We start from the raw sequence: 21,275 nt of genomic DNA, 5'->3' as shown, positions 1-21,275 counted from the left end.
GGCAGTTTCCTACTTTTTTGCAGTTTCCACTTTCCATCCAAGGGCGAGCGAACGAATTCGCAGCTTTATCCTGCGGTGGGGGGAGCCAGTTAACCGCTGTCTCTAAGGGGGTTGCATCCAATCACCGACCAACTTTCCATAAAATTCCCATCCAATCAACTCCTCCCGTCCAATCAGTCGCTGTCTCCAAAGGCATTGTGTCAAATCACATAATGTGGTGGTCACTGGGCAGCCAATCAGACACAGTCTCCTAGGGGCCTTTTGACCAATCACCGACCTGCTTCCCTCACCGAAGCAGATGATGGCTGCAGCCAACACACATTGAGAGAGAGAGAGAGAGAGAGAGAGAGAGAGAGAGAGAGAGAGAGATGCAAGAAAGCGGCTATAACATGTAATACACAATATATTATATTACACAAACTATATTATAAATATCCAATAAACAGGTTATGCATTCTTGTACTCTTACATGGGTATGACCACACATAAAAAATTCCGCCACCCCCCTTCCTTCCCAACCTCCGCCTCACGGACCTTAGAGTACCCTAGTTCCTAAAATCTATTTCCTCACTGGAAATCGATTAAATGTTTAGAACAGAAAGGGGCAAAGTGATTAGATTTTAATTATTTTAGCAAAGAGCTGATGCATTTATAAAGGGTTGAATGGAATGCACTGTGATCTTCTTTGGTTCCACTTGTAAATGTTGGCTTTGAATGGTGATAGTTATTGTTGCAGTAAAAAGAGCCATGCTGGAAAGTCCAGTGCAATTGACCAATATTGCTCTGGGTGCCAATGATTTAATTGCATAATCTGGCTGAAACAATTCAAATAAAAAGCTGCATTTAATCTTTCCATCTGGTTGGAAGTGATACTGAGACTTGAGATCCACAAGAATGAATTGTTCCAGTCTAAAATGCCTCCCACACAAGCATCCCATCCAAACATTTTCCACGTACAGAAAGAATTCACTACACAACAGTATTATTTTTCTTGCTTTCCCCAGAAAGATACATTAGGAAAAATTGCAGCTTACTTTATGCATGCAAACTAAAGAAAAACGTTTTTTTTCCATGCTGTATCTATATAAATGGAAAGAAGCCTTTCAAATATGCGTTACAGAATTGTAATAAAACGCATTAGTTGAACAGTAAAAGTGGCAGCCGAGACACAAGAGACTGCAGGTGCTGGTATCTGGAACATGAGTCAATCAGCTGTTAAGACCTACCTGATTGAGGATGGAGGTGTATAAAGACAGGACTTCCAAGATGACGATTAGATGGTGGAGACAAAGGAATTGGAAATAGAAATTGGAAAATGGTGGAATGCTGTTCTCCGTGAAATTAAATTTGGAAGATAGAAAGTTGAAAATATACCAAAATCGGTGGGAAAAGACGGCAAAAGATGATTAATCAATATGATTTTATATACTAGATTGTTTCCTTGTTATCCAGAACAGATTCCGATTCAGATGGTTCGGCGGACGTGTTACCGGGAACCCGCCCGGAAAACCCAGAAGGCTTGACGGACCTGGGTGGAAGCAGCTGGAGAAGCTGGACGTGAGGAGCAAGGGCCAGTAGGAGGATGAACCGGAATAATGCCTTCAAGGTCGGCTGCAGGAGGCACACCCGGGACACAAAGATGGCCGGGCGAGGAGAGGGACATTGGTTCGTGGAACGATCTGGTCGAAGACGACGGAGGAAGGCCCTGCAGGAGCTTGGGGGTTTACCTGGATCAAGTACTGCTACAGAAGGCCGAGCACACGGACAGATTTGACTTGGACTTTGGAACTGGCGCCAGAACATGGCACCTGCATGTGTGCAGTAAGTATGCAAAAATAATCTCACTGTGCAGTTGCACATGAGACAAATGAAGCAGCATTAAATAAAGCACCAGTTATTGTCACACACACCCGGGTGCAATAAAATGTTCAATTTGCATCAAACTCACAGATTAAACAGTACACATTCAGTAATGATAAATACGATAAATATACGATGAGTGCAAAAGGGCTCATTTGACTTTAGTTTATTGTGATGTATATTGAGGTACAGTGAAATGGTTTTGTTGCGTGTTAGCCAGTCAGTGGAAATACAATACATGATTACAATCAAGCCATCCACAGTGTACAGAACATGGTAATGTGAATAACATTTAGTGCAAGATCCAGTAAAGTCTGAACAAAGATGTTCTGAAGGTTTCCAATGAGGTAGATAATAGCACAGGGCTGCTCTTTAGTGGTTTGTAAGATGGTTCAGTTGCTTGATAACAGCTGGGAAGAAACTGCTCCTGAATCTTGAGGTGTGCATTTTCACACTTCTGTACCTCCTGCCTGATGGGACAGAAGACGTGTATAATATCATAAGGGGAATATATAGGGTAATGCACGGAGTCTTTTATTCAGAGTAGGAGAATAAGTGAGATTCCGACAAATGCAAGGAATCCTGGGATCTGTCAAAGGTCACTCGTGATGAACACCCCCGGCAACCTTGCCGCCACATGCACACAGACCCGCGCCCCATCCGCACCCATGATCGAACCCGGGCCTCTGGCGCCGCAGAACCACCACAGGCCCGTCCCTGTCCCCCCCACGCGCCCGAGTGCCCCATCCCGTTCCATGGGCGTCCGGAGACGCCCGGGTTGACACCGGAACGATGGGACTCTGGCCCGGCCCGGCGCAGCGGCGGCCCAGGCCCACAACCAGCGCGGAGAAGAAGCGCCAACGCCACCCGACCCGCCGGGCCAACTGACAGCCCTGGATCGACCAACTGACAGCCCTGGATCGACGACAGCCCTGGATCGACGGGGCGGTGGCCCGGCCCACAACAAGTGCGGAGATGAAGCGCTAACTCCAGCTCAACTCTGCCTGCCCCACCAGGTTAACCGACTGCCCTGGACTGACGGGACACTGGCCCAGAGCAGTGGAGCTAGTGCTTCTTCTACCCGCTGGCTGCAAACACGGGCCACCACCGCAACGGGCCTGCGCCCCACCAGTCCAGTGCCGCCGGTCAACCCGGCTGGACAGGCAGAGCCAAGCCAAAGCCAACGTCTCCCCTCCACTCCGGCTGCAAGCCCGCAGTGCCACCACAATGGGCTGGCGCCCCGCCAGCCCAGGGCCACCCCGGACATCCCCGGTCACCCCCGGGCAGGGACGGGACACCCAGGAGGGGATGGGGACGGCCCAGCAGCAACTCAACAGTGCCTGCAGGAGACCCGGGCCCGATCCTGACCACGGACGAAACGCAGGTCTGCACCCACGCAGCAACACACCCGCCGAGAATGTGTATCGCGAGTGACCTATGACCTGGGCATGCACAGTCGGAATACCAAATTAATTTATTAAGAACCAGAGTATAACATGGGTTTAAGGTGAGGGGTGAAAGATGATATGAAACGAACTGCCAGAGGATATAGTTGGGGCAGGCAATATCACAACATTTAAAAGATACTTGGACAGGTACATGGATAGGAAAAGTTTAGAATACATATGTTTGTCTTGTCTCATGATAGGGTTTTATTTTTCTCAATTCTTCTCTACAGTGAAAAATGTTAAATCAATTTAGTTACAAATGAAAATCTCTCAGCAGAGGTTTGTAAAAATCACTTCCCTTCCAGCCTCTAAGGATTGAGCAATCTACCTATTTCCACACCCAGCTCTTAGAAAGGAGATCTTTCAGGCAGCCTGAGGGTTGAGCCACAGATAAAGTTACAAACTGCCTTGTGATTTATGAGGCTTCAAACCGCCACACCCAAACCAACCTGAGTCAGACAGACTTAATCGGTTGGAAATGAAGGCTTTTTGACAGGTTTATTTTGCAGCTGAGTAACACATAAATTGTGATAATCACACTGTGCATTGCTATTTTAAAGAAATAACTGTCTAGCGGAATACAAAGGTAAACTGAGAAATGATAGTGATAGCAATCTCTGCAACACCAATAGTCCAAACAAATTTTGAATCAGAACTGACTCACAAAGATGAAGCAAGAATTAATGGTCACTGCGAGCACATAATGTACCAGAATTTACTGCAAAACATCTTCAAGGTTCAACCAGAAACTTGTTGCCAAATAAACAAATAGACTATTTGTCTGCTGTTGAAAGCTCCCAGGCACACGAGTTCCAATATTTTGTTCTAGCAAAAATCAAGCAGTTGGAGGGACTCAATGGATTGAGCAACAACTGGGGTGGCACGGTGATGCAACACCGGAGTTGCTGCCATACAGTGCACACAGCGCCAGAGTCCCGGGTTCGATCCCAACTATGGGTGCTGTCTGTATGGAGTTTTTACGTTCTCCCCGTGACCGTGTGGGTTTTCACCGAGATCGTGAGTTTCCTCCCACACTCCAAAGATGTATAGGTTCGTAGGTTAATTGGCTTGGTGTAAAGGGGCTGTCCCACTGCGGCAACCTAATTGGCGAGTTTAGAAGAGTTTAGGAGAGTTTGAAAAAGTGTCATGTTGAAGACCTCCTTTGACTTATGTGGAAGACCTTCCTCGACTATGTTAAAGACTAGCTTCGACTCGCTTCGGGAAAATTGGACACCGAAAAGTGGAGAGTGAAGACGACCTCCTTCGATCTCCTTCGACCTCCCTTCGACTATGTTGAAGACTATCTACGACTACCTTTGACTACTTTCGACTACCTTCGACTACCCCCCGATTACCTACGAATAACATGCCGACCTACTACGACCTACCTCGACTAAACCTACGAGTAAAGAAAATATCTATTTTTTCCATGGCGACATTTTTTTACTCGCGGGCATTTTCCAGCATGTTGAAAAATACGCCGCAACCTAGCTGAGACCTCGAGTACGCGGGGATTACTCTCGAGCATGAAGGAGCGTTCGAAAGACCTCCTAGGACCTTGTGTCGACCATGCTGCGAGTATTAGTCGAGGGCAAACTCTTCTGAACTCGTGGATTAGGTCGCCGCTGTGAGACAGCCCCTTAAGTGTAAATTGTCCCTAGTGTGTGTAGGATAGTGTTAATGTGCGGGGATTGCTGGTTGCTGTCCACAGATCATGTTCAAACCATGACAGACATAGGTTGTATGATAGCAGCGCACAAAATCTGGGCCAGAAGTAAGAGTTTTCTTGGAATTGACTGAGATTCTAGTTACATGAAAATGTCACAATCCGTATTATGCAGAATTTCTCTGACAGATGTTTCAAAGCAGTTTAGTTTACTTTAGTTTAGTTTAGTTTAGTTTAGTTTAGTTTAGTTTAGTTTACTTTATTTTTGTTTCACAAATTCATAGGTTATAGGTGCAGAATTGGGCCATTTGGCCCATTGTCTACTCTGCCATTCAATCATGGCTGATCTACCTTTCCCTGATACCCCATTCTCCTGCCTTTTCCCTATAACTCCTAACACCCTTACTAATCAAGTTTTAGTTAGTTCAGCTTAGCTCAGAGATAGAGCCAGTCTAGGACAGGCCTTTCGGCTCACTTAGTCCACGCCGACCATCGATCACCTATTCACAGTAATTTTACGTTATCTTACTTTCTCATCCAGTCCCTACAAACTTGGGACAATATTGCAGAGGCCAGTTATTCTACAACCCTGCACCTCTTTTGGGGTGTGGGAGGAAACTGGAGCTCCCAGAATAAATCAACGTGGCCACAGGAAAAACATGCAAATTTCACACAGACAGCATCCAAGGTCAGGATTGAACCATGGTCTCTGTCGCTGTGAGCCAGTAGCTCTACCAGCTGTGCTATAATTTAGCTGAACCATACCACACACTGAAAAGAAAATCCCATGCAACCAAAAATTCCTATTAAAGTCTGATTTACAGTAACAAAATAATAGACATCAAAGAATTACTTGCATTTCCAGACAATGCAACCAAATGCTTACTCCGAGCAATAGTCCCATTTCAATAGCAGTAAATAAGTTATTAACTTAATTGCTCAACTATCTTAGCAAAGAATGATTAAAATACAATTTAGACTAATTAGCAGGGTGGACCAGAAAAACTCGTCAAATGTCATTTTATCTATTAAATACATTTTAACAAACCACAATTGAATAAATAATAATTGGTCTCTTTCACATTGTTTGGTAATATCTGAAGCAAGCAGACTTTTTGATAAACAAATTCCTTCCATCAGCAAATAAACCACAGAAGAAAGAGATGAAGCAAAATGAAGCAAAATAAAAGTGCAGTGGATAGACCAGTCACAACTGAAGGGATTTAAGTGAAGATGGATGGGAAAATGGACAGGAAAGTAGGAGACTTTATCAGGACTGCATTTTCAGGATGAAATTGATTGAATTCAGAAACCTATGATGCTGTGTAATGTGATAGAGCATAGAACATAGAACTATACAGGTCGAGGCCCTCCTTCAGACTGAGATTCTAAACCCTCAGTCTGAAGAAGGGTCTTGACCCTAAACGTTACCCATTCCTACTCTCCAGAGATGCTGCCTGTCCCACGGAGTTACTCTGGCATTTTGTGTCTATCTTTGGTGTAATCCAGCATCTGCAGTTCCTTCCTTCGTAGTACTATACAGAACAGAACATGCCTTTTAGCCCACACTGGCTGTTGCAAGCATGACACCAAACTGTTCCTGAATCGGGAGGTATACGTTTTCACACTTCTGTACCACTTGGCTGATGGGAGAAGGGAAATGTAGTGATGACCGGGATGAGAATCATTCTTCATTATGCCGGTGGCCATTCCGAGGCAGTGTAAAATGTAGATGGAGTTAATGGAAGGGAGGTTGGTTTGTGAGATGGTCTGGGTTGTGTCCACATTTCTTCACAATGTCTTGGATGGAGCTGTTCCCATTCCATGCTGTGATAAAGCTAGTAAGATATTTTAATCAAGGACTTTTAATATTCTAGAGTGATTGAGATGTATAAAAGCTGTGCATGTCCTTGCACTACTTGTTCATAGCATTACACTGCACCAGAGTCAATATCTGCTTTTTTCTTCCAGAGGAATTTTGCAATTTGTAACAAAATTACGGTATCTCAGCATATGCCAAAAGCCAATATTTGATTTATCATTACTCATAATGACAAGAGGTGTTACTGGGGCAGCTTTTACCTTGAGCCAACGTTTTACTGTCTTGATTATACAGTGATAGGCAATATTAAACTTCTTAACATTTTTTTACAAAGGAGTTGCAAGCCATGCTTTTGTGAGTGTTGGATTGCTTTCACAGTGCATAAATACAAAGTGGAGAACTTTAAAGCTAAATATTTGCCTAAGATTATCGGATACTGCTCCTTGTAAAATATTGCAAGCAGTGCACTGTGTCCACAAGTTTGAAGAACCAATGGTTTTTTGGCATTGATTTTTTGACAATGATTGGGTTTTGGTGCTGTCTACAAACATATTTGGGCATCAGTGCTCATTTCACATTTATTCTTTGTCCTTCTTCTTTTACAGCATGATACACACGTATACTTCTCCATCTGAAAGAGCGTTCTGACCCAAAACATCGTCTCTCCTTTTCCCTCCACAGATTGTGCCTTACCCGCTGAGTTTCTCAAGCACTTTATTTTTTGCTTATTATGTGAGGAACTGTGAAATGGAGCTTTAATGCACTTCTATATGCTGCAATACCATACCTGACATGATTTCTTACATTGTTCAAATAAAATGTATTTCTGAACAGAAAAAAAGTCTTGTTTTGCAATCCTTTTGCATGGAAGAAGACCATTTTAAAAATCTTCTTCATTCTTTAAAACCGAGCAAATGGTTCCTTTATCGTTTTTAAAAATCCAATTAACTTCAAAATTACTATTAAATTTGCTTTCACCATCCTTTTCAAGCATGCGTATTCTCGGTACTTAAAGAAAATATTTTCTTCATGAAGACAAGAGACTGCAGATGCTGTTACCTTGACAAAAAATTGACAGTCTGATGAATGGTCCCGATCCAAAACATCACCTATCTATGTTCTTCAGGGATGCTGCCTGACCTGCGGAGTTACTCCAGGATTGTGACTTTTTAAAAAACCCCAGCATCTGCTGTTCCTTGTTTCTAGAGCCTGAATAATGGTCTGCCTGTCGTTTTGTCCCCATATTTGCTGCCTGATCTGCAGAGTTCTTATGTGCACAGATGTACAGTAGAGAGCATGTGGCATCACAGCCTGGTTCGGCAATTCAAAGACCCAGGAATGAAGAAGATTGCAAAAAGTGATGAGCACTGCCCAGTCCATCACAGTTACTGACCTCTCCCACAATCGAAGGGATTCTACAAGATCAAAAAAATATCCAGCATCATCAGGAACCCATACTACCTGGCCATGCTCTAATTTCATTCCTGCCATTGGGAAGAAGGTACAGTAATCTGAAAACGGTAATGTCCAGGTTCAAGAACAGCTCCTTCCCAACAATCATCAAGCTATTAAACACAACCTCCAGCTAAACCCAGAGCCACATAGACTTCTACCCAGAGATGTTGTATTGTATTGTTGTATTGTATTGTATTGTATTGTAGAGAAGGTATTGCATTGTATTGTATTGTATTGTATTGTACTTGCAAGGCTTCGTTTTTTGCACTACTACTGTTTATTTTTATATATAATTAACTTATTTTTGTTGTTTATTATGATGTTTACTGTACTACATTTACATATCTGTTATGTGGCTGCAAGTAAGAATTTAATTGCGTAGGAAGGAACTGCAGTTGCTGGTTTACACCGGAGATAGTCACAAAATGCTGGAGTAACTCAGCTGGCCAGGCAACATCTCTGGGTAGAAGGAATGAGTGACCTTTCAGGTCGTGACCCTTCTTCAGACTGAGAGTCAGGGAGAGGGAGACACAGATATGGAAGGTATGAAAATGAGATAGCAAAGGAGACAAAGTTCAAAGAAAATGTAGAATAGATCATTGTTAGCTGGGGGAAGGTGACAATGAAGCATACAAAGATAAAATTTAATCAGGACAGTCAGACTGGTTGGAGAACTGGGATGGGGAAGGATGGAGAGAAGGAAAGCAAAGGATCAAGAAACTCGAGGTAGGTACTATTGCAATGTTTAAGAAGCAATTAGACAGGTCAGATTCAGATTCAGATTCAATTTTAATTGTCATTGTCAGTGTACAGTACAGAGACAACAAAATGCATTTAGCATCTCCCTGGAAGAGCGACATAGCAAATGATTTGAATAAATAATAATAAGTGTCCGGGGGGGGGGGGTGGTGATTGGCAGTCACCAAGGTGCGTTGCTGAGTAGAGTGACAGCCGCCGGGAAGAAGCTGTTCCTCGACCTGCTGGTTCGGCAACGGAGAGACCTGTAGCGCCTCCCGGATGGTAGGAGGGTAAACAGTCCATGGTTGGGGTGAGAGCAGTCCTTGGCGATGCTGAGCGCCCTCCGCAGACAACGCTTGCTTTGGACAGACTCAATGGAGGGGAGCGAGGAACCGGTGATGCGTTGGGCAATTTTCACCACCCTCTGCAATGCCTTCCGGTCGGAGACAGAGCAGTTGCCATACCATACTGTGATGCAGTTGGTAAGGATGCTCTCGATGGTGCAGCGGTAGAAGTTCACCAGGATCTGAGGAGACAGGTACATGGAAAGTACAGGTTTAGAGGGATATGGGCCCAACACAGGCGTGGGACAAGTGTAGATGGTACATGTTGCACGGTGTAGGCAAGTTGGGCCAAAGGGCCTATTTTCACACTCCATGATGCTATGACTGTGTACCCTATGCATCTTAATCTTCTGTACAAATGAAGCAGATTACATGCCAGTTTTTGCAATAAGAAATTCTGCTGTGATATTTCTTTGGAGAATTTATACTATATGTCACACCTGGTTTAGAAATTCAGCTGTGAAAAAACTGTTGCCAATTGTGTAGACTGATTATAGTTGTATGCTTTATTGATATATGAGGATAAGACAGTCACATGCTTACACAAGCAAATATGTACACTCATATGCACACCTACTCATAAGTTCAAAATGCTCATTAAAATGATGCATTCCTTGTCATTTACCCAAATCATTGAATTAGGATTAAATGTGGGAAGACTGGAAGGCACAGTGTGCTTAGTTGACCTGTGCTTTGGATCTCAAGGACTTGGAATAATATCCTGCTCAAGACAGATGGGATGAATGCTCCTTCTGTTTATTAGCAGTTAAATCTTTAAAAATAAAATTACTTCTGAGCAGAATGAATTGAGCCATTGGTGAGGCAAAAGCATCTTAATCTGGTCTGAAGTATGGTCCCAACCTGATATGCCATCTCTCCATGATCTCCAGAGATGCTGCCTGACTTGCTGAGTTACACCAGCACGTTGTGTTTTAAACAAAATCTGGTTTAATGTCTGTGAGAAAAAAAGAGAAAAAATAGAAAAGATAGGGTCACAGTAATGCAATAGAAGAAGCAATGGAATCTAATCTCTATGTTCTCCCTTTTTCCACCTCATCAGTCAGGTACTACGCAAAATACGGATGGACTCTGCTTCAGGTACTTTGATAGTACCCAACTAAACCCACAGTCGTGGTTCCCAGTGGTCCTCGACATGGTGAATAAAACCCTAATGATTTTCCCAGTAGCCCAGACTTATCAACTCACCCAGTTTCAGGCATACGACACCCATGCCACGATAAATTAAACTACTGGGTTGCAGATTTGAAAAGACCACTGCTGGGCCTGGATTGTCAGACAGCACTATCGACACAATGACAGCATCCCATCGCATATCCACTAGGGAACATACTTGGCGAACATCAAGAAGTGGGAAGAAACTGTTCAAATACAAGAACTACATATTCAACTACAACAAAACCTGTACTGGAGTTCCTGGAAGGTCTTCACCACAATGAAGGGCTCAGCTACTGCGCCATTAATACAGCCAGAAGTGCTCTGTCAGCCTACTCAGGCACCAGGACAACAGGCCATAGGGTACCACCCACTGGTGATCAAATTCAGGAGAGGCATATTCAACTCTAATCCCCAGACCTAGGTACGCCCAAATCTGGGATGTCAGTGTGGTCCTGACATACCTTAGGGGATGGTCACCAGCCAGGTCCCTCACCCTGGAACAGCCTACCCTGAAGACGGTCATGCTGATGGCCTTGTCTCAGCACAAAGAGTCCAGTTCCTCCATCTACTACGATTGGACAATATGGTTATAACACCAGACCATGTCACATTTACCATTCAGGGGCTGGTCAAACAGAGCAGACCAGGAACATCAGGTCCAGTCATGGAATTCTGGGCACACCCACCTGAACCACGGTTATGTGTCATGACCCACTTATTGAATTACATCGACACAATAAGAAATCCCCGAGGGAAAGAAAAAGCCTTATGGGTCAGCCACAAGAAACCTCATGGTCGGGTGACGAGCCAAACTATCTCAAGTGGCTCAAGCAGGTACTGGGAGTTGCTGGAGTAAATACTAACGTGTATAAATCTTACTCCACCAGGGCAGCATCCACATCGGTGACTAAGATGATGGACGAGCCTATGGACCACATCCTGGCTACAGCAGGGTGGTCTAGGGAGTATACGTTCCAAACTTTTATATCAAGCCGCTGGCAGAACCTGTATTGTTTGCAGAAAAAGTATTAGAATCTGCAAATATATAATTTAAGCCCGGGGGAGCATTTGGTCTTGTTGTCAATAACACCAATATTGTTTTACAAACAGATTCATGGTTGATTACGATAACATACTTGCTCCCTCGAATGACTTCGGCAGCGAGTGAAGTATGAACTGTTACACGGTTTGAAATCACAGAGCTTTAAAATCTTCATGTAGTCACTCACGTGACTCCGAAGTAAAATAGTAAGATTAAACGAGAATTTACCAGTTCGAAGTTTGATTTGTATTTTATGAGGAGTTACGATGAGGGATTACGTGCCCTCCGCTCCCACCCTCAATTATAGAGATCAACTGGTATTTAAGTTCTCCTTTTCTTTACTATGTTCATTTCAATTATTGTGTCTTCTGTGATTCCACACCGCTGCTTTGAAGTATGCCGCGCATGCGCACTGGACGGGTTCTTCACGTAATCCCTCATTGTAACTCCTCATAAAATACAGATCAAACTTCGAACTGGTAAGTTCTTATTTAATCTTATTATTAAACAGTACAACCTCCTAATAATCTGCTGTTTATTATGGGTGGTAACAGAGTACTATGTTCACATATCTGTTGGGAGGCTGCAAGTAAGAATTTCATTGTTCCATTTCAGGACATATGACAATAAAATACTCATGAGCCTTGACTCTTGACTTTTGATTCTTGAAGGGTAAAGTGAAGAATCATGTTGGAATGATGCTGGGCACAGCCTGGTCTTTGAACTCCTGGATAGTTGCATAATGTTATGAATATGAGCAAGGTGAACTGAACTGCCCTTCACTTTTGACTGATAAAATTTGAACAGGATTACAAGCTACCCGAACTTCTAAGCAGTGATGTTCCCTGAAAGCATGTGGATGTTGGATAATAGGCATGTGGATGTTGGATAATAGGCTGGATTAAACTGTAGAATCAATTGCTTTCTCCAGCAGTCTTTGCTTCCAAATGAACACACAGAAAAAATTCAGAGATATCCTCATTGTTCTCAAACCTAACGCATTCAAAAACGGGATAAACATCCAAGCCCTGACCATCACACCTTTTAACTTGTTGAAACATTCCAGGTGCCCTGTCAACTTTGCCCTAATTTATGTTAACTGTGCAGAAAATCGGTGAAGTGATAGTGAGACTCATGGTCCACCATCAATATCGAGATCCACAACTGTCTGTGTGAGCTTCCACAGCCTCCTCAGCGGAGGCACGGTGGCTCAGAGGTAGAGTTGTTGCCTCACAGTACCTGAAACCTGGGTTCAATCATGACTATGGGTGCTGTCTGTGTGGAGTGTGTACGTTCTCCCCGTGACCGCGTGGGTTTTCTCCGGGTACTCTGGTTTCCCCCCTCCCTCCAAAGATATATGGGTTTGTAGGATAATTGTACTTTGTCCCTTGTGTGTAGGATAGTGCTAATGTACGGGATTACAGATCGGAGCAGACTTGGTGGACCAAAGGGCTTGTTTCCATTCTGTATCTCTAAACTAAAATAAGCTAAACTCCCGATGACAGCATGATTGGATACTCCAGTTTCCTCCCACATCCCAACCCAACTCGGGTTGGTGGGTTCATTAGCCTCTTTAAAATGCACCCTGTATGTGTAGGTGAGTGAGTGGTAGAGTTGCTGTCATGCAGCGCCAGAGATCCCAGTTCGATCCTGACTACGGGTGCTGTCTGTATGGAGTTTGTATGTTCTCCCTGTCACTGCATGAGTTTTCTTCGAGTTTCTTCCACATTCCAAAGATGTGCAGGTTTGTAGGTTAATTGCCTTCTGTAAATTATCACAAATTTGTCGGATAGAATTAGTGTACGGGTGATCAATGGATAGCATGGACTTGGTGGGCTGAAGGGCCTGTTCCCACGCTGTGTCTCTAAACTAAACTAAGAAAAGAAAATGGAATGAGCACAGGATTAGAATAAATGAGTGCTAACTGGTCTGGGGGTAGTGGATCAAAGGGCCTGTTTCCCATGCTACATAATTCTCTGACTCCATAAACTGAAATAGTAAGATTAAACGAGAACTTACCAGTTTGAAGTTTGATCTGTATTTTATGAGGAGTTACGATGAGGGATTTCGTGAAGAACCCCGCTTCCACGCATGCGTGTCATACTTCAAAGCAGCGGTGTGAGGTCACAGGAACCTATAATGATCTAACATAGTAAGATTATCAAAGAGATACCAGTTTTTGATATGATCATACGAGGGTGGGAGCGGAGGGCACGAAATCCCTCATCGTAACTCCTCATAAAATACAGATCAAACTTCAAACTGGTAAGTTCTCGTTTAATCTTACTATTTTACTTCGGAGTCACGTGAGTGACTTCGTGAAGATTTCAAAGCTCTGTGACCTCATGCCGTGGAACGAGTCCATGCTTCACAACTGCCTTGGGTATTGGGAGAGAGCATCATTAGTAGTTTTAAAACACAATTATACAAAGAGTTGTGTGGTATAACGAAAAAATATAACACTTTTTAAAAATTTGAGAATCATAACCCTGTAACCTATCGGGCAAATTATTTTGTTGAACCTAAAATGTTTTCTTAATACAATGATGGCTCCAAATAAACTGGTTTATTATACAACCTGTGGAAAAACCTTTTTTTTTTTTTTTTTTTTTTTCAAATGACCCTCCTGCCATTCTGAGGATTTGGTCTGTGGGTACCTGTACAATATTGCTGCAGATGTTGCTGCAGTCCTGGTGGAATGAGAGTTGGAACATCAGTGTCTATTCCTGCCATTTTGAGCCACCTTGATATAGTTTGAGTCGTGACCCTATCATGCAGTTTCTTGTAAGAGATAAACAACTCCATACTCTGACCTCGAATGTTCCGAGTATATGCTATGTATTGTTAGATGTGTCTTGTTATACACAGTCGTTTGCCATATGGGTGTACCATAAAATCAAACCCTAGACCCGAGGAACCCGATCTGTTTTCTTTTATTAAATCCTGTATGACAACACCAGTTTCTCGGTGAGATGATCAGGGAGTCCAGGCTCTGTTTGCTTAATGGCTGGACTTGTTGTGCGGTAAATAACACCATGAGCATAACCATCTTCCTGGTCTGTTACTGAGGTGACAACGCTGTTATGAGCTACAAGCTCCTCAGCATGTTGAGAAAACGACACCCACGTCCCAGATTTCGGAGTACCTGGTTAGCTTACCAGGGGTGCGCTCCCACCGCGTGCCGTTCCGATCCTTGTGATAGGTAATTGGAGAGTGCACTTGTGGCACTATTAATGGCACTGTAGCTCCATCGATTATCCTAATGGAGGCTTGTTAAAAATCCCAATACGGCCAGAATGTTTTTGGCCTTTTGGTCGAGATTGTTGTCCAAGCAGTATATGCCCCATTTCTTGATGTGTCCAAGGTACTGCTTCCGTGTTGACAGTCTTAGTGCAGATGAGATGAGATTCATCGTCCTGTCTGACAGTGTAGTGGGTCTGTTAGACTCTACAAATCAATAAATCCATAGTGTTATGGCATGGAGTCTCCAGTCACTGGATAAATCAACAATTTTTTGGCAATGTTCATAGGGAACATGGTTCTAACACCATCCCCTGTAAGACTGAAAACCATGATTGAGAAGGTCAGTCGGGTACTCTGAAAATTCCAGATGCCGAGTGTGGTTGAATTTACCCTAGTACCCCATTGATGGGTCCGAACGGGGGAAAACCTCACCCTATGGCTTATTTACATAACAATGCCAAGCTGGTTTACGAATTTTAGTACATAATATTGGGGCTAATGATTGCCCCTTTTGTAAGCTCTATATTGCCAAAGTTCCTCTATTGAGTCAATGCCTGCCATATAGAAACCCGCAACTGACACCAAGTCTTTATCAATAATAAGAGCATCCATCCTAAAATGAATATCTAGAACAAATGTGTTTAGGGTTAAAATCAATGATAATCCTGCAACCCTACTCTATTTTATTTTAATAAATATGTTCAATCCAATCTTTCGTGTACAAATCTTGTAGCACCATGTGGGTTTTAGATTGTTTGGTTTATGTAAGGACAAAATGCCCTTCTGGTGTATGATGTACTGTGGTTATTGGGATGAGAAAAAACCCTATCAGATAACCCTGAATACTGCTGAGATTATATGAATCTGTAGTGATTATATACCATACATAACTGTAGTGTTGCAACCTCCCCTACCCTCGTAGGTCCCTATTTTAACAGAAGAAAATAAGGTTCTGGTTTAATATTTCTTGTTCGGGGTTGTGTGGGAGGTTTAGGCTTCCGCATCTTCCAGGGTGGCCGCCCTGGCCATACCCTAAAACGGATCCTGCAGGTTATATTGATTTCTGACACTGCTACTGGTATGAGCCACATTTTTTATGGCCTTGCCTGTGGCTGGTATCATGCTCCAAAATAGGCCCTTGCGCTGGCCTTAATGAGCCCCAGTGTCTTGGCTTAGTCCACACACGGTTCTTTGTTTGCAAATGGTAGCATTTTTGGGGTCCTAGTGCTGGCTGAATGGCCGCCTTCCACTTGTAGTTCAGGTCATATTGCATATTATTAAACAGATCTAGTGCGTCTTGATGGTCTTTGGTTAGCTACGTTTAGTCCAGGGTGCGGGTGTATGCTATGATGACTTCCGTCAATCCCTTGGAGGTTCTCTGGATCTTGAGGTCCTGGTTCCTGATGTTCGTCCATATGCTGCCAAATGCATTGGTTTACACTGGGCACCTGTGATGCCTCACCGTTGCCAGGTGGCAGATGTCTGGCCAGTGTTGTAAATTTTTTCCCTGTTGGCGTATGTGGCCAGACATATAGTAATACTATTGCCATCCTGGATCCAAGTCTACCCATGTTTGACTTGGCTAAAGTAATCAGCCACCATGTCCAGCAGAGTCCCTGCTGTGTTAGGATCATGGGACGCTGTATTACCAGGCTCTGGCCCATCAGGGTCCTGCCTACTCTTTTTTATAGAGTTAGAGATCTCTAGGGTCCCGCACGGGGTACCCCTGTGGGGCTTAACTGCTGCCCACTTGTCTTTTGTTCTGCGGACCCCTCTTGCAAGTCAACCCAGAACTGACCCACAGTGCTCCCCTCTGATGGGGTAGAAGCATTGTGCAGCCCTCAAAGAGGTACTGCTGTGGGTTTATCACGTTGGAGCAAGGCTCCATACACCGCTTCTTCCCGCTCCAGCCCTCTCGGGCGCTGGTTGCCGGCGGTTTTATGCAAAGTCGGACCCTTCTGAGTCCACTACCTTGTTTAATTTGTGTCTAGCCTACCGCTCGGTCACATGGATCTGGCCGGTGCGGGGCCGACATCGGGCACAGCTGATCCCACTACGGTTGATCCAAGTGCCGCTGGCTGCTGCTGGCTGCCCGCTGTTCCATGGTCCTCCTTCTCCAGTTTTGTCCTTCCTTCCGTGGAGTGGATATGGCCGGTGTGGAGGATAACTGGCACAGCTGCTTCCATCTATTCCTTTAACCTGGCTCCAACGCTCTCAGCACTCCTGGCTGCTCCTTTATCTTAGACCCCTGGGACCCACCCCCGTACTGACGGTACTGGTCCCTAGTGGTCGTTGCAGCCGGCCAACCCCACTCTAATGCCCTCAATTCTGGGCACTCCTACTTATATGGTCCTTAGCTAAGGGACATATAAGACATTAAAACTGATGATAACAGCTACTTTAGTTTTTATTTAATATATATGGTCCGTAGATAAGGGGTGTATCAGATATTAAACTGATAAGAACAGATACTACACTTGATCTTAGCCAAAAGCCGAGAAGCGATTATTGTAACTAAAACCCCGATGGGACTGACCCTGGTACTCACATACTGGTCCCTTGTAGTAGATTGCAGCCAGTCAACTGCAAAGTCCTTTGCTGTCGAGAAATGAACTTTCTCACCATGCTGGAGCGAAGTTGGGCACAGGTGTTTTTCCCTCTCCGGGAATCGATGTGCCCATGCTGCTCCTGCCGTTGCCAGCTCCTCACGAAGTGCCAGCTGCCACTGCTGCTGCCTGTGCTGCTGCCGCTGTCTGTGCTCCTGCAGCTGTTAGTGCTCCTGCAGCTGCCGGTGCTCCTGCAGCTGCTGCCGCTGCCGCTCCTCCGTGGTTCTCCCGCCGGCCTTACATGGACCTGGTCCATGTCTGCACCTAGAAGGTAAGTTGAAGGAAACGCAGGGTCTCTTACCTGCTGTTCCCGACTTTCCTTCTCCCGCCGGTGACCGTCGTTCCCTGTGTCGGGTTCGAGCCGCTTGGACCGACCCCGGTGTTCACAGGCCTGGTCCTTCGCGGCAGTTCCGCAGCCGGTAAACCCGGCTGTACCTATGGATCCCCTGGACCCTGGGCCTTACCTTTTCAGCCCGAACGTCCCGTTCCGACTCCATAAGTGCCGCTGCACTCGCTGAGTGTTCCGAGCCCCTCGCTGGTCCGAGCTGTCTGTCCCGCTGCCTCTGCGCTGGCTGCTACCGACTGCTCCCAAGCCAGTCTCGTTTGAGACTGGCATAGGGACCTTTTTTACTTTGCTTCCCGCCCGGCCGAGAGGTGAATTTTGCCGGTGTGGGAGCAAAGTCGGGCTCAGGTTGTTCCCCACCCAGGGAAACTCGTGCTGTTGCTGCTGCTGGCTGCTCGCCCTCCACGGGTCTCCCCGCCAGCTTTCCGCAGCCACCTAAAAGTAAGTAGTAAAAAAGGAACGCAGAGTCTCTTACCTGCTGTTCCCGACTTTCAAATTCTCCCGCTTGGGGAACGCCGTTCCCCCCTGTGTGACTCGTTGCAATGCGTGTAGCGATATGACACGCATGCGTGGAAGCGGGGTTCTTCACGAAGTCACTCACGTGACTCCAAAGTAAAATCACCATATCAGTTCCAGCTAACTCCTCACAAAACACATATGATGCGCCACTTTAAATTTCATAAACAATACAAATCTTATTATTATACAGAGGATGTGAGTGCCTGGAACGCACTGCCTAGGTGTGGTGGTAGTGGTGGTGGCAAATATGATAGCAACATTTAAGAGGCTTTTAGCTAGTCACAGGTATATGCAGGGAATGGAGGGATATGGATCACATGCAGGCAGAGGAGATTAGTTTAGCTTGGCAACATGTTATAGGCCTGTCCCACATAGGCGATTTTTTAGGCGACTACAGGCGACTTGGCTGTCACCACATGTTCGCCGGTGGTCGCCAGGGTGTCGCCTGTATGGTCGTGAGTAGTCTCCTCAGTCGCACAAAGAGTCGTAGCGTTTTTCTGGTCACCTCAAAGTTTTCAACATGTTTAAACATTTTTGGTGACATTGGGTTTGATGCAAATAAGCGTCTCTTGACTTTTCCTGACGTAGGTGCTATGGTAGGTTGTCGCCAGTTTAACGTAGGTTGTCGCCAGGATGACGTATGTTGGGGCCGGTGCTGACTTTGGTCAATTCCATTGGCGACTACCTACGTCAACCGGCTACACGTACAGGCGACTGAATTGTCTCATCATGTCGTAGCTTGTGGCCATAGGTGTGGTCGTAGGTGTGGTCGTTGGTGGACGTCCTAATGGCCGCCGGTTGTCGGTAGTTTGCCGTAGCTTGACGTCGACTAGGAGGTAGGTTGTTGTGAACATTGTCATAGACATTGTCGTAGGGGGGGTCCAGTCACCGTTTTTGCGGTCACCTGCTACGACTATGACAGTCGCCAGCAGTCGCCGAAAAAATCACCTAAGTGGGACAGGCCCATGAGGCATTGACATTGCGGGCTGAAGGGCCTGTTCCTGTGCTGTACTTTTCTATGTTCTAAGTGAGTGAAAATAAAGGATGGGTGTCTAAAGCTTACAAGTCTATGATGTGAAGGCTAGTCCTTGCTGGGAGTATCCTAAGCCATTTTTTGCAGATAACTCTTGATATCCCCATTTGGTTTCCCTGTCATCTAACGCCAAGATCTGTAACCTTGCCCCTGAACTCTCCGGTAATTATTCACAGCTGTATTGTTGTCTAAAAGTGCCAGCAACGTTAAATCTAATAACAAATAACTCAATATCATATAAAGCCTCTTTGAAGACAAGTCTGTTGCATGAAAACCGGATAAGGCTGCGTTCCTCCCCAACCAAGTTCGACAAGAACAACGTTAACAGGTCAACAGGCAGATGAACGACTGTTTATGGGTCCGCTAGCTTACATGACATGTATGGCATAAATTTAATAGAATTCCCAAGGAAACAGTGCAGCTGGCTAGGAAGAGCAGATCAGACGGATGTGAATGGGCATCTTAGAGGGAAAGTATTAAATGTTGGAGAGAAAGATGTGTATGTTATCTGTCAAATGCTGGAATTAGCCTCGGAAACTATTGGTCCCTCCTGGATTTGTATATTTGTAAATTATTATATTTATTTGTAAAAGGCTTAGGTCAAGAGGAGCCTTGCACCAATCTGTTCTCAATCAGCATTGGTATGACAGCTATCGTAAAATCGTTTTTTATAAAGAAAATTACATCTCTTACTTTTTTAATTTAATCCCAAATACTCTGTCATGGTTAAGTCACAATTATGGATCTTGAGTTTGATCATCAAGAATTAGGGGTGACTCTGACTGGGGTTTTATCCTCCATATATTATAAAATATTATTTTGTGGAAATATTTCACTGTCATCTCAAGTTGTCCTGGTGCCAATGCTCCTTCTCTATCTAAGTTTAGTTTAGAGATACAGCATGGAAACAGGCCATTTGGCCCACCATATCCACGCTGACCAGTGATCACCCATGCACTAGTTCTATCCTACACACTAGGGACAATTTACAGAAGCTAGTTCAGCTACAAGCCTGCACGTCTTTGGACTGTGGGAGGGAACCGGAGCACCCGGAGAAACCCATGTGGCCACAGGGAGAACTTACAAACTCCATACAGACAGCACCCGTAGTCAGGATCAAACCCTGGACTCTGGTGCTGTAATGCAGCAACTCTACTGCTGCGCCACTGTGCCACTCCATCTCTAGAGTACTTGAGATGAGTTGTAATGCAACAGTTGCCGTCACCTCAGTGCATCCTGTGGTCCCAATAAATGATCTGTCTGGTTTCTGCTGCTCACTTGGAAAAACTTACTGAATTATGGAGCCTTTCTATCATCATGTTTTCAATATTTTATTTCTTCTTCTCCCTCTTCCCACAATGTCATTTACCCCTCTCATCACAGATTGCCTGATCCTGATCAAACAAACCTTTAATTTAAAACAATTTCTGTCCCGAGCCTTCTCTAATTGGGTTTTGAACAGGTAAGACTATCCAACTAAGTCATGATCGTGCCTCCCAACAATCCATGAATTTATTGCCCAGAGTAGGGGAACTGAGAACCAGAGGACATAGGCTTATGGTGAGGGGGGGGAAGATTTAATAGGAACTAAGGGGTAACTTTTTCACACAAAGGGTGGTGGGTGTAAGGAACAAGCTGCTACAGGAGGTAGTTGAGGCAGATACTATTGCAACGTTTAAGAAACATTTAGACGTACATGGATAGGACAGGTTTAGAGAGATATGGGCCAAATGCAGGCAGGTGGAACTAGTGTAGATGGGACATCAGAATCAGAATCAGAATCGATCTAAGTTTAGTTTAGAGATTCTGATTCTGATTCAAATATGGGCCAAATGCAGGCAGGTGGAACTAGTGTAGATGGGAGATTGTGGCCGATGTGAGCAAGTTGGGCCAAAGGGCCTGTTTCCATGCTGTAAGATGCTATGACTATTGCGAGACAACTATAATGCACTTTGGGAAGTCATATTCTGGTAGGATGGC

General features: G+C 44.7%; 1 pseudogene; it reads right to left on the bottom strand.

The window, feature by feature from the left end:
• Positions 1-17,193: 17,193 nt before the first annotated feature.
• Positions 17,194-17,300, bottom strand: LOC129699897 (U2 spliceosomal RNA; annotated as a pseudogene).
• Between the last annotated feature and the right edge of the window lie 3,975 nt (positions 17,301-21,275).

This window comes from Leucoraja erinacea, chromosome 8, assembly GCF_028641065.1.
Source record: "Leucoraja erinacea ecotype New England chromosome 8, Leri_hhj_1, whole genome shotgun sequence".
Taxonomy (NCBI): domain Eukaryota; kingdom Metazoa; phylum Chordata; class Chondrichthyes; order Rajiformes; family Rajidae; genus Leucoraja; species Leucoraja erinaceus.
Note: the sequence above shows the minus strand (reverse complement) of the source record. Positions and strands in the feature narration are given on the sequence as shown.